Here is a 14,591-nt window from a genome sequence, read left to right on the forward strand (position 1 = left end):
ATATGGCCAAGGCAGCTGGAGAGCCTGCAGTGCAGGGTTTGAGCAGGGTTTTTGTAATCAGGAGTAGGAAAGCAAGAAGAACAGGATTTCGTTAGGGGCAGAATGGGGAAAGTAAATTGTGTTTCTCAATAAGATTTTTCAGTTTGGCTCTTTTTCTTGGTTTATTGCGGGCAGTGGCTGGCACAGGTTGTAATCCCCAAGTTTGATAATACTCTTGCCTTAACCTCTCAAGACACATACCAGAACATCTTGCTTAGTTCAGGATGAATGAGACTTAGAAATTTACTTCTAGTAAGTAGAATGTGACAAATATAGTAGCAACTGACCATGTGGTCAATCCCAAGGTGCACTGTGGCTTTCTCCTTACAAGAAAAGTGTTTTGCGATGGTCTCTTCACATGATGAACTGTGGCATTTTGCTCAATCTCCCAAACATTTTATTCTGGAGTCAGAAATCAGAGGTTTCTCTCCTGCCTGTCAGGATTAATATGACTTATAAATGCTTGACAATGGCTCTCAGGCTTATTATTAGCTAGCTCTTACATCCAAATTAACCATTATTTTTATCTATGCTTGGCCACATGGTTTGTGGCTTGCTCCCTTACTTTTTACATATCCTGCTTCGTAAGCAGGACTGGCATCTCTCTGACTCTGCCCGTCTTCATTTCTAGTTCAATTATACCCCCTATCTTATTCTGCCTTGCCATTGACCAAACAGTTTTATTATCAACCAATGAGAGCAACACATATTCACAGCCTACAAGATCATGTGTCATGAGGAAGCTCAAGGAAACCTAGGGAAAGGTGGGGAGGAACTGACTTCTTGGGCTCTTGTATAGTAGTTTCCTCGGAACTGAAACATTTTCTCCATGAGGGAGAAGCGGCTTCTGAGACTTAAGGAGTAAACTAAAGACCACATATCAGGGAATCAGAAACTTGGAAGAATTCCCAGTCATACATCTTTGCAGTAGGATGGTGTTGGTACAGAGCCTGACCAGCAGAGTGACAGAGAGGAGAGACTTCTCTGACATGGTGAGCTACAGCAAGCCATGCAGATATCTTTAGGGTTGCAGCTTTCTGCAATCATCACTTGTATGGGGTGGTGTGTGTGTGTGTGTGTATGATAAAGTACTGCTCCTTTGGATTATCCTTTCTCCTGTAATCACCTCACCCACAATCCTGTTAGTAACCCCAATAAAAACACTGATGCTTGACTTCAGTGAAACCATTGCTTTAGTCAGTCATCAGCTCCCTTTCTGCAGTAAGTAGATATGTGTGTCACTTTCTCCAGGAAATGTCTTTCATACAATAGCTGCCAAGAGAAGTGTGAGTGAACCTTCCTGGATCAGTTTTATACAGTCCCAAACAAGTCTTCACACATTTGCCTTCCATATCAATTGATGCTTGTCAAGAGCTTGTAAGCTACAGCCTCACAGGTAAATGAGGTAATACATATTTATTATTTTAATGCATGACTACTACACCAATTAAGACTTATTTTCACAAAGAAGCATAAGGAATATGGGTCTGAACTCATGGGTCAGCGTAGTTACTATGATGGGGCATATGATGGAGTTGTTTTCTGATGGAGGCTAACAGGAGCACTACCATGACTGAATTTATGTTGAGTCACAAGTTTTTCCATATTATCTTAGTTTCTTGCATTATAAATTCTTTTCAGTCCAAAGATTAGTAAATTCCCAATGTTGATGGACCATTAAGCACCTACTCCAAGATCAGCACATTTGTAATTATGTTAAAAGTATAAATCTATTTAATCTTCACCACTACCTTACAACGTATAAAAGTAGATGCAAAGAAGTGAAGTCATTTCTTCTGATCAGAGAGCTAGTGAAGGAGGATTTCAAGTGCAGGGATTGCATTCAACCCCAGATCTGTGTTTCCATGGAGGCGAGTCTATGAGAATAGCAATGTATTAATGATTGCTGGGAGGTATGAACCAGGAAAACTCTTCATTCTTCCTCATTCTCTCCAGCTTCTCATTCTTTAGGTTTCTCATTCAATGGCACCAACTTCATTTAACTAGCTCTGTCTCCACCTTTCTTAGATGTACCCTTGTCTCTTTCACACAGTCTGTATCAATAGTAGAATCTTCCCTGTTCCCGAAGCAAAGGTTACATTTAAAAGCAAGTAGTTTGAACCAAACTCCAAAAGCAATCCAAAGAAAAAAGATGGAGTCTGGAAGATAAACAACCCTGACAGCAACTTTGAAGTGTTAGGCATCAGCTGGGACTCAGGTGTCTTCCTTCTATCTGAGAAGCAGCAAACAGACTTTACACACAAAACCTTGTTGAGTCACTTGCCAGAAGGCTTTGATAGTGCTAAGAAATATCTCTTTTGCAATCTCAGGAGAAGGAACAGTCTGTATCCATGCTCTGACTTCTCACTTACTAGTTAAGTGACCACAGTTTGTAAACTCCTTAACTAATAAATGGAGACAAATTTACAAACACACTTCAACCAGTGCCTACTATGTAATTGATGCTCAGTGGAAATACAAATTTTCGTTCTTTTATGAAAAAATATTTGTATTAATTCTGTGAGAATTTAATACAGTACATTTTGATCTTACTTAAACCCCTTCAACTCTTCCCAAATCCAACAATCCCTCCTCTTTGTGTCCTCTTTGTGTTGCTTCTTAAACCATTACCTTAGTCTTAGTCAAAGACTCAAGCATGTGGCGTCTTCAGAAATAAGGTCTTATTGTCAAGTTCTGGAAGGTAACCAAAAGCACTCGCAACAGCCTGTGATGTTTGGAGATCTATGGAACTTCACTAGCCAACAACTTCAGAAGAGGTAACCCATTTTTGGCACGAGGCTTTTTAGTTTTTAGCCTATTTCTACTAGAGACATAATCAACTATTATAAATAGATACCAATTGTCTTGTTCCCTTCTTACCTTCACTGAAATGCAAGAAAGAAACCTCCATATAAATAATATATAGGCTCTTCCCTGCAGGCCTAGTAAAAGGAGCCCACACTAATACAGCCTAAGGCAAACTACTCTTTGTTACATAGAAGGACATTAAAATAGAGCTATTCTTTTCAAACATGGCCTCATTGTGCAGTTTTGGCTGTCCTGGAATCCTTAGTGACTGACATTCATAGAGATCCACCTGTCTTTGCCTACATAGTAATGTGCTTGAAGATGTGTACAACTATACCTAGTCTTAAAATGAAGATTTGTTTTATTTTATTTTGAGACAAGGCCTAGTTAATGAAGCCTTGGCTCACCTGGAACTTGCTATGTAGACCAGGCTTCTCTGAAACTCATTAGAGATTTGCCTGCCTCTGCCTTCTGAGTACTATGCCCAGCTAACATGGAGCTTTAAAGGAGATGTTTGAGGTGTGCAAGGATCTTCCTTGAAGAGGTTAGCATGCAAGTAGCCTTGAAGCATCTGGGCTGCCAGATAAGGGTTGGACTTGGCAGCACAAAGAGACAATAAAGGAGATGCTGAGGGGGAACCTTAAAGACAATTTTATGAAGTTTGTAAAAAGAGTCAAGAGAGAGAAGTCCAAAGAAACTAGAACAGGAGTTGAGTTTGTTTCATTTCTTATAATTGAATATGAAGTATCTTGCTCCCTAGATGGTGTCACTATTTGGAAGTAAAAAATGCCTGGAAGTAAGGCTTAGTTGGCTGAAGTGGGACCCAAGGGACAATCTCAGGCCTCTTATTTGCTCTCAGCCTCCTGTTTACTTCATACTTTCAATGACAAGATGGTCTGTCTTACCACGCACCCAGAATCAATAGAGCCAAGGAATATGAACTGAAATTTCTGAAAGTGAGCTAAAATAATTATAACTTCCATTTATTATTCTCTGGCCATGAAAAGCTAACATAATTTCCTTAGCTTAAAAGATTCGTCAAAGTTTTTGACAAAAGAAAGTGCCAGCATCCTATAACTGGAAGACTGCTTTAAGTAAGGCTGATACCCCTAACCCAACCCCTCCTCACACATTGTTCCTACATCCTAATAAAAGCCAATCATAAATACCAGCACAATGATTTTTCCCAGTGTAACTTTATCACTCAATTAACAAAGATCTAATGAAGACTTTACACTTGCCAGCCACTCCAGCATTAGAAAGTGGACTGTTAACTATGGCCTCTAAATGACCTCCAAATGACTGAGACCTGTAAATAACAAATGCAAAACCAAACAAAGCACACTAAAGTTCTGTATTTGGAAACAAGCATAGACTGAGGCAAGAAAAGCGGGTGCAGACAGTTCTATATGTAAGGCAACAAGGAAACCTCCTGGGAAGTACCTTCATCAGAATTGGAAACTATTATAAGTGTATCAGGAAGAGCTTAATGTAGCAATATGTGAAATAGCTATTCTAGGAAAGATAGATGAAGGCATTAAGGCGGTGGAAGGAAACCACTGGGAAGCATACAAAGGACAGGATGTTAGAATGTTTCATCTTGAGTGAAATAATCTGAACTATGTTTTACAAGACCAAAGGAGAGATCTGGGACAATTATAATCACATTTTCAGTATTGGGAGCATAGAGATAAGTTCAGAAGTTTAGGTTGTAATGAAGGAGACTTTTCTAATAACCTGATAGTAGAAAAAGATTTTATTTAAAGTAGGACTGCCAGGCAATGAAAGATACATAGTATTTTACAGACATGGAGGTGTGTGTGTGTGTGTGTGTGTGTGTGTGTGTGTGTGTGTGTGTGTGTTCCTAGTTAGTTTTGTAAATAAGTTGATACAAGCTGGAGTCATCTGAAAAGAGGGAACCTAAATTGGAAAAATGCTATCAAGCTGGCTTGTGGTCAAGTCCGTGGGGGTATTTTCTTGATTAATGATTGATGTGAGAGAGCCCAGTCCTCTTGTAGGTTAAGCCACCACTGGACAGGTGGTCTTAGGAGAGATGTAATATGTATGTATGTATGTATGTATGTATGTATGTATGTATGTATATATGTATATATCTGAGCAATCCACTGGAGTGACCAGTAAGGGGCATTCTTCATGGTCTTTGCTTCAGTTCTTATCTCCAGTTTCTGCTTGACTTCTGGCCTTGACTTCCCTCAAAGACAGATTGTGATTAGACCATGTAGGCCAGAACCTCTTTCCTCCCATCTTGCTTTTTGTCATTGTGTTTTATCACAACAATAGAAAGCAAACTAGTTCATATATGTGGAGATAAATAATATAACTATAAGGTGGGTGGAATGAAAACAAATAAGTGAATCAAAGGTGGAGACTTATATGGACTACTGGCAATAATGTGTTATTAAAGAGAAACATGATTCATCCACTTAATTACACTTTAGGTCTAAAGAAGAAGTCAAAAGAAAGCAATAGCAGAAGAAAGAGGGAGAAGAGAAAGGGGAGGAGAAATTCAAGGTAGAGAAAGAACAAGAAGGGTGAAGACAAAGAAGAAAATGAAGGATTTTATCTTTGCTTTTTACTGAATGTAGAATACAAGGGGATTAAAGGTCTAACAGCAGCTCAGATTTTCTCTGATTTGACCCATTTTATTTTGATGCCCATTATTCTGAAGATGGAAGTTCCATCCCACCTGGGCCCGCAGCTGTGCATTCCCAAATAAACACACAGAACCTTATATTAATTATAAACTGTTTGGATAATGTTTTAGACTTCTTACTAGTTAGCTCTCTCTTAATTATTAACCCATAACTATTAATCTATGTATTTCTACATGGCCTTATCTTACCAGAGAATGCCCAGTGTCCTATCTTCCAGGTAGCTACATGGTGTCTCTCTCGTGCCTCCTCTCTGCCTTTCTCTTTCCAGAATTCTCCTAGTCTGCTAGTCCCTATACTTCCTGCCTGGCTACTAGACAGTCAATATTTATTCATTAACCAATAAAAGGAACATATTCACAGCAGCATACAGGACATTCTCATTATTGCATGGTCTAGAAACCCAGTATATCCTGTTTTGATGGTACATGTGTATAAATTGAAGCCAATTAGAGCGCTATTGTCTACATGAATATTAAAGAACCAAAATGCAGAAGAGGGAAGGCTGTGTTTCCTTCTGGAAACTTAGAAGAATAGGATTTCATGCTATTTAATATTATGCAAACGGTAAAGTGGACATTTTCATGTGCTTCTCCTCATAGGAATCTATCCCTTATTCAACCACTCTCTGCATCTTCTGTATGTAATGCACAGGACTGTCTCCCAGGACCACAGTCAGTGCTAAGTCTTGGAGCAGGAAGCAGAACGGGGTAAAGTCTTGACTTTCCAGTCTCTATCTCTTATCTCAAACTTTATTGTTTTGATGGGGCTTAGAACAAATATCAGAAAGGTTTACAGGGTCTTTTATGTTTCTGTTTGTTAGAAATTGCCCTTTCTATGTCTAGTTCTTCAAAACGGATACATAAAGCCATGCATTATATATCTTTGGATCCATAAAAGTGAGCTCCAGATGCAGCACTGTTCTAGGAAACTACCCAGGGTCCTCTGCTGATCTTTCAACTCCAATTCTTTCACCACCCAGACTCAGACTTCAATTTTAAACTTTGATCTCACTTCTTTATTCCCACTAGTATTTGGTCTCAATTTTCTTTTTCTTTCCTTTTTGACTGTGTGGTTTACTTTGATGCTTATCAATTCTCAGACTTTTCTCTTTTTTTTTAGTTTCCCACATCCAGTCCCAACCTGAGAAATACTTGCTGAGCTGCCACTTTCTATTTAGAGAGACTCATCTATCTTAGTAGATATGGGAGACTGGAACATACAATAGAACATCAATCTCCAAATTATGATCAGCCTTTATATAGGTTGTAAGGACAGTGTTGAAGTAAACCAGACAAAACAGAGGTCTCACCTCAAAGGGAATAAGAGACAGTTTATTCTGGAGCCAGATTTGAGTGACCATAATTTGAGTGAGCCATTATTTTGTTGTTGTTGTTGTTACTGTTGTTACTGTTGGTTTTCAGAATCCCTTTACATGAGCACTCAAGCACTCCAGTTACATTTTTCAGTTGTCTTTTGGACCTGTATGACACACCTAGTTAAATATTTATAATTGGAGATCTCTTACTAGGATCATTCTGTTTTTATCTAGATGCTGACATCTGCCTGTTTGCATAATACCAGAATCTTGGCTCCTTTAATATCATTGGTACAAGAATCTAGGTGTCATTTACTTGGGGACTAGTTTATAAATGTACAGGTTATCTATTAGAGCTATTTCTACCTCACCATTGCTGGTAGGCTAAGGAGAAGCCATGGCCCACACTCACTCCTGAGAGCTGTAAGCCTAGATTTCAGTTCTGAACATATATGGATCTTAGAGATCTCAAATTTCCAGTGCCTTTATGTTATGTTTATTAATCTTGACATTGGTTCCAAAAGTGGGATTTCAAAATCTATAACCTACCCTTCAAAATAAAAGGTCAACCCCTCAGTTGGATTTTCCCAAAAATGAATATGTTGAAGACCAAATTATTTTCCATAAGGATCTCTTTCTAGGGTCATTTTTAATTTACTAGTATTATTCATACATTGAGAGGAAGAATTAGTCTCTTTATATAATAATTGGGCTTTCAGACAAGACCAAATATTTGATTTTTCTAATCTCAGAGATCAGGTACAGTTTTCATTGCTTTCCATTTTCCTTCGTTTTGTCTTATCTAGTTGTGAACCATATAGCTGATTAGATATAGCAAGCTATGGGTGGTATTCCATCAGATGTAAACTTAAATATCAGTAACGTTTAGTATTAAGTGGGACATAATACTGCTGAGTATGTTTAATAGAATATTTAAAACATACTGATTAATAAGAAATCTAAATTGCAGTATCTTTCAATGGTTTAAAAATGTCTAGTGTTGACACAAAACCACAACAGAAACACATAGAGACAGCTGACCTGAACAAGGAGGAGCTAACCGGCCCCCAGACTGATAGCTTGGAATCCAGCATGGGACTGACTCAGACTCCCTGAATATGGGTCTTAGCCAGAAGGACTGAGCAGTCTAAGGGACCTCAGACAGTATAACCAGAATGTATTCCTGGTGCACAAAAGGACCTTGTGGACACATCCCCCATGGAGGGATACTGCCTTAACCTAGAGATAGGAGAGAAGTCTTAGTCCCTACTTCAAATGACCCCACCTGGATGGCATTGCCCTATATGTGGAATTGGGATGGGGGGGATGGGAGGTGAGGGTGGTCAGGGTGCATGTGAGGGGGCAGTGAGGGTAAGAGGGAGGAAGGGAGGGAGGGGGAACTGGGATCGATATGTAAAATAAAAAATAAATTAATTAATTTTTAAAAACCACAACCCTAACCTCAAAGGGATGAGATAATATATTCTGGAGCCAAATATGAGTGATGATGGTGGAGGAACAAAAATTTTGGTTACCCTAAGTTACATGTACCAAAGTGGTAACAATTTGATGACATTTTTATTGAAACAACAGCAACAAAAAGAGAAAGCTATAAAGCAAGGCACTTTTAAAACACATTGGTAGAAACATTGAGTAGTTTGGTAGAGGTAGATACATATTTGCTGGAGGCCTCAGTTGCTAGCTGAGTATACTCTTAACCTTTTGGATATATATATTCAAAAGGATTTTCCTGACCTGGAGTAATGGCTCACTAGTTAAGATAATTTGCTGCATTTCAGGAGGAATTGAGTTCCATTCCTAGATGGCTCACAGGCACCTGAAAATCAGCTCCAACACCCTCTTCTGGCCTCTGAGGGCATCTGTACACACAAGGTATCCATGCACACATACATGTAAATAAAATATAAATAAACCTTTTTTATTTAAAGGGACATCACAAAATATAAGCTCACATACAGGGGAGAACCATAAAGATAGACCGAGATAACTTGGCTCCAGACCTGTAACATCTTAAACATTGCATATTACATTCTGATTAAGCTCATTAGCCTAGCAAGAAGTTCAGTGCAAGGTGTATACAGCTTCTTCTCAAGAAATTTTGTTCACAGTAAAAACTGATTTAAGTGAAGCCACTTATTTTCTTTCACAGCATTATGTGCAAATTTCAATTTATTCTTAGTTAATAGAACATAAAACAAAGAATATAAAACAATTGTTGCTTTCCTTTTATTGAATTTGGAAATACTGATCAATCAGTGAAGGGCCGGCCTTAGAGATATGTAAAAGAAGAAATCTCTGCTCTGTGTCAGGCTAAATATCACAAGACTGGTGCTATTGTAAAACAAGTGTAGAAAGATGAGAAACTCAGTTTTCCATCAGCTACACATTTTTACAAAGTAATTAAAACTATCCATACATTAAAAACATAACTGGTCTTCCTAGCAATTTACTCACAAGGACAAATTTCTATTGATAAAATTCTCCCACAATAGAAAGCGAAATTGTCCCATGAATTATGAAGAGCCTGCTCTTTGTGCAGCTCTTTAATTGTAGCTGATAGGGCTGCTCCTGCTTTCAATGCTCCTAATGCACTCGCTCTTGAATTATTCACGGGTCTCCAACCTCAGTGCATTTGCCACTTGAACCTATTCCTTCAGTGTCAAACCTTCTATATTGTGACAGGCTAAGTCCAGAGACATGACTGGCAAGGTTTCAGTTTTATATTATTATTATATTATCACTATTTAATATATAACACTCAAGGAAACAAATATAAATTTTAATGATATGGGTTGGAAATTTTGCTTGCAGTGCTTTAAGATATCTGGAAATATTTCTATTCTACCTCCAAATTTAAATATGAATTTACTTCAATAGTAGCTAAGCTTATAAAACACATTCTCTAAATCTTCTCATGTTCAATCTCCTCTAGTACCTGAATAACAAAACAGAAATTAAAAAGGGAGGACATGACTGCTCCTGAATATGGCAGAGGAGATTTATTATAGATGAAAGGGAGAGCATAGCCAGAGGTGGGGACATCTGGGAGAGCCCAGAGAGGACATAACCATTAGCTGGGCCATGTAAGGAGAATGGGAAGGGGAGAGGAGAGCACCAGGAGACTATAAGGGTAAAGGGACGACCAAAGAGATGAACTGGCTGGGTAACCAAAATGGCTGGGTTATATAGGGAAGGGCAGCTGGGATAAGGGCAATCCAGCCCCTGGGCTGGAGAAGTTTAGGGTAGGGGATGCTGTATATTAGCCATAGTTGTAATAGGTAGGAACTGAGGAATGCTGGGAGAACCTGGGCCAGGTCCATTTTGATAGGTTAAATAGGCACCTCGGATAGCCATTTATCCAGGGTTTAAGACCTAACAGTACCTCAGATGAAATCTGAGAGACAGACAAGGAGAGAGAGAGAGAGAGAGAGAGAGAGAGAGAGAGAGAGAGAGAGAGAGAGAGAGAACTGGTTCTTTCTTTCTTTCTTTTTTTTAAAGACATGGAGAAACCAAGAAGTTTTTAGAGCCTGGAATTGAATATGGTCATTAGTCATGCTCACCTGATCATAGGATATGCTACAAAAGGGCCCCCTTAGAATTAAACAAAGCTAGACAGCCAATACAAATAGAAAGCCTCACTGCCCAGTAACTTTCCAACTATCTGGTGGTCTACCTCCATCTTTCCTGTTACTAGGAAGGGAATATACACAACAAGTTGCTATCTCGAGCATAGTCATCGGAGCACTGTGTGTATGTGATCCAGAACGTCTTGTGCAGGGCCCAGGCCATCAGATACTAATGCTTATCAGGTGCAGAATGGAAACTACTGATACTACTGATGGTGGCTTCTCTTCTATGGAAGGAGACACAAACTCAGGAAGCAGGAGTATGGCTCAAGTATCAGCAGGCCACTTTTTCCTAGGGGCCTGTATTGCTGCCCAGCTAGAAGAGTTCACTACCTGAAGCTGAGGATTAAATCACCATCACCTCATTTACACCTAGAAAACTAGAGAGAGCTGGGTCAATCCCCAGGGTAGAAAGTGTTCTGCTATCTCCAGGGACTTTCTGTCCAGTATAGAATATGATATTTGCCAAATTTGTGAGCATATGGAGCTTCCCAGAAAGATATGGACTGGTGAGGGAATTCCAGGCTAATTGAACTTGCCTGTTAAATGTGTTCCAGTTTAGTTCAACCCTGACTACAAAAAAAAAAAAAAAAAAAAAAAAAAAAAGCAGTCATTTTTAAAGAACGTCATCTCTATGTCTTTAGTGTACTTGCTTGTGCCATGGACAATGACTTGCAAAACTAAATGAAGTCTGAAGCTCTGGGGTCCTAAAATAGCTCCTTTTCTATTCTCAGCACAAGTTACCAAAAGGACATATTTATTTGCAACCTGAATGTCAAAAAAAAAAAAAAAAAAAAAAAAAAAAAAAATGAATGATAGCCACCTAGCTACTAAGACAATTCTCTTACTTTCATTTTACCTAACTTTTTCCTCCATTACAATGATTTTCTTGGGTCTTGCAATGAGTACTTTTAAACATGTGATTATGAAAACAATGGAGACTACAATCAGATTAACCTTTTGAAGCATATCTTTAATTATGTAGTCTCTTCTGTAAAGCTTTCGCTGCTTTCTTCCTTGCATCCCTAAAAGGAATTCTCTGAGTGGCTTTGCAGCTGTCTGCGAAACACCTCCACAGTGTGGTTCCTCCTCTCTGCCCTGAGAACAATTGTATGCCATGCTCCCAGGCTGTTGATTCATCAAGCCTCCTCTTGCAGGAGGTGTGGCTTGGCTCATGCCTACCCTTCTCTTTACTGCCTCCTATGATCATTATCCAAACCAGATATATAAAATTACTAATGAACACAATGCTCCTCAAAATGAAAAATTCCATTCTCAAGGAATTTTTAAATTACAGAAAATCCACAATCTGAATTTAGTTTAGACTTTCAATTCAATCCGCATGGATATATTTTGTGTCCTATAAGGTAGCCTGAATTTTATTCTGTCCTTTTCAAGTGTTACTTACATCAGTGAACCATTGCCACACTGGTGCTATTCTATTCAACAAACTCCGGCATAGCCAGTGGTAGGTAACAACCAAATAGCTGACCTTCTGTGAGTTGTGCAAGATGTGGTTAGCCTTGTACTAGGTCAAGTGGTGGATTCAAGACAGTTTCCACTATTTTTCATTCTTTGAGAAATTGCAAGCCAAGTATAGGCAATGATGAGCATGTGTGCAAGAAGATAATACAGCCACTCAATGCATTTTAAGTCTTTTGCAGGACGTCTGCTACATACTGATCAAAGAAAGTCATAGGCTAAATCCCTATGTGGCAATAGTAATTAGATACACACAAACTTCAACCAGTAAGTAAAGAATTGAGGCAATAAAACAGCCTTTTCCTTATACTATTCTTGACAACTTTCAATAGGATACACATAAAAAATAAATTAATAAAATTTAATTAACCTACTAGGTTAGATATAAATAATATATTAAAATAAATGCTTTAATAAATTCTTCTTCTTCATCCCCCACCCTGTACATTCTTGTTCCCCTCTTATAACTCCCATCCTAGTCTCTTTTCCTTTTTGTATCCTCTGTGGCCTCATGTAATATACTTTCCAGCTCCATTCATCTTGCTGAAATTTTTATTTTTCTTTGGAAATGAATAAAATTCTATCATGTATATAGGATGTACCATATTCGAATTATCTATTCATCTGTTGACAGACATGTAGGGCACTTTGCCATCATAAGTAGAATAATAATAAATGTAGATGTACAAATAAGTCTACAGTAGGATATGGAGTACTTGTGGTGCATGCCCTAGAGTTATACAGCTGGGCCATATGAAATTTCTACTTTTAACCTTTTTCACTCCTAGCTTTTAATAACTTTATTTTCCTTCCACCTTTCCCCCCTTTGCTAATATGTCTGTAGAGCAGCCCAGGACCATTCAATGGTGGCTCTATCCCACTCAGTGATCTGGGCTGGGAGAGCTGCTGACTGGTCCTCAGTAGCTGGCTGTGCACTGCAGTCTTCAGGAGGGAAATGCAGACTGGGCACCTCTGGCCAAGCAGTAGTGAACTGACTCCTGGTGGTAGTAGTACTGGCCCTGAAATTCCTCCTTTCTCAGCAGCAGCCTGCTCTTCCTTCTCAATATCTGGGTCTCTGTAGAAGTAGGCATAACCTCCCATGGGTGCTCATAGGAGATAATAGCATACATACTGAGCACTATCCATCCAGTATTCACCATATCAAACTCACGAATGTGCTCCCTTGCTGTTGCATGGGATGGTAATGTCATGTGACATGTAACAGAGGAGAGTCTGTGATACACAGAGCAGTCATGGACAAGATGACATAGGACTTCTCTATGAGGGGCTGGTGGTAAGCCCTGGGACCAGTCACCACTAGAAGCTATGGTTTCTTGGAGGCTGCTTGGATCTAGTTAGTGAGGGTACTAGGTATAAAGCAGCCAACAATTGGAGTAGCTCCATGGCATCAGCAAACTTTAGCTCAACTTTCTGGCCTGTGTTCCTGGAGATGATGCTGAGGCCAGCAGGATTCTCGACCACAATAGCCTGAGCTACAGGCTACAGTTTCTCCTGAGTCGTCTTCAGATTACAATGCAGATACAAACACTTTTCCTTTTGCAGATGTACTGCCCCACCTGGAAGTCAAGGTTGGTGATACCTAAGATTTGAAGACATCCTCATCCCTCATCTACAGGACATCAAGGTCTCCAGACATGTATGAGTTTCCCTTTTAAGTTAGATGGGAATTAAGAACAATGCCATATGTACCTGTCCCTGGACAGTGCAGAAAGCCATTGTTAATCTTTTGATGAGCTCCCATCATAGCAATAACACAGGGTCTTCCTCAAAAGATAAAGAAAAGCAGATGATTTCATCAACCAAAGGAGAAAAGATGTCTCATAAAAGACTCCATTCTGATTGAAAAGTCGGGACTGTATCTAGGTACTTCAAACTCACTCCTAGACTTTGAAACTGTAGCAAATTTTCTCACATCATCTGAAAGCACATTCAGGTGAACTTGGAGAATGTCCCATGATGCTCATCTTCAATTCCATTGACAATCAAATACCTCAGTGCCTAAACATTCCTCTCACTTTTTATGTCCGATGAATACTTTTGTAATTTGATTTTAAAAAATTGGTTATAATATTTAGCATTCCATCTGGTATACTTCTAAATAATAAAATAATACTAATATTGGTTTTAGTGAAGTTATAAATTAGGATATTATGTACTTTTCATTTAATTATGTTTCTTTTCTGATTGTTTGCTTACCTTAAATCCCTACCTAAACAGAAATTGCTATCAGGGACTGGGTTATTGATGTGGTAGGCCTGACTATGCTTTTCTTTGGAGGAATTTGGGCTTTGGGAGTCTGGGTTGGGAGAGCAGTAGAATTCTTTAAGCACTGCTCAATAAGGTATACCAGTAGAAACATAGAAGACAGAGTGGTGCTAAGGGTGATTGGAACTGTGAGGGCTTGGCTCAAGAGGTTTCAGAGTAGAAAAATTTTAGCATGTTGCCTAGAAATTATTCTTGAGATATTTTGGTGAAGAATGCAGCTGCTTTTTACCCTTATCTAAAAAGTCTGTCTGAGGATAACGTGAAGAGATTTTGATTAATTCTATTGGCATGGGAAATCTCAAAACAGCCTAGCATAGACACTGTTGTATTGTTATTAGT

General features: G+C 38.9%; 1 pseudogene; it reads right to left on the reverse strand.

Annotated features, from left to right (window-relative positions):
• Positions 1-12,795: 12,795 nt before the first annotated feature.
• On the reverse strand, positions 12,796-13,623 carry LOC127229728 (40S ribosomal protein SA-like; annotated as a pseudogene).
• Positions 13,624-14,591: the final 968 nt, after the last annotated feature.

Source organism: Phodopus roborovskii, unplaced genomic scaffold, assembly GCF_943737965.1.
Source record: "Phodopus roborovskii unplaced genomic scaffold, PHOROB, whole genome shotgun sequence".
Taxonomy (NCBI): domain Eukaryota; kingdom Metazoa; phylum Chordata; class Mammalia; order Rodentia; family Cricetidae; genus Phodopus; species Phodopus roborovskii.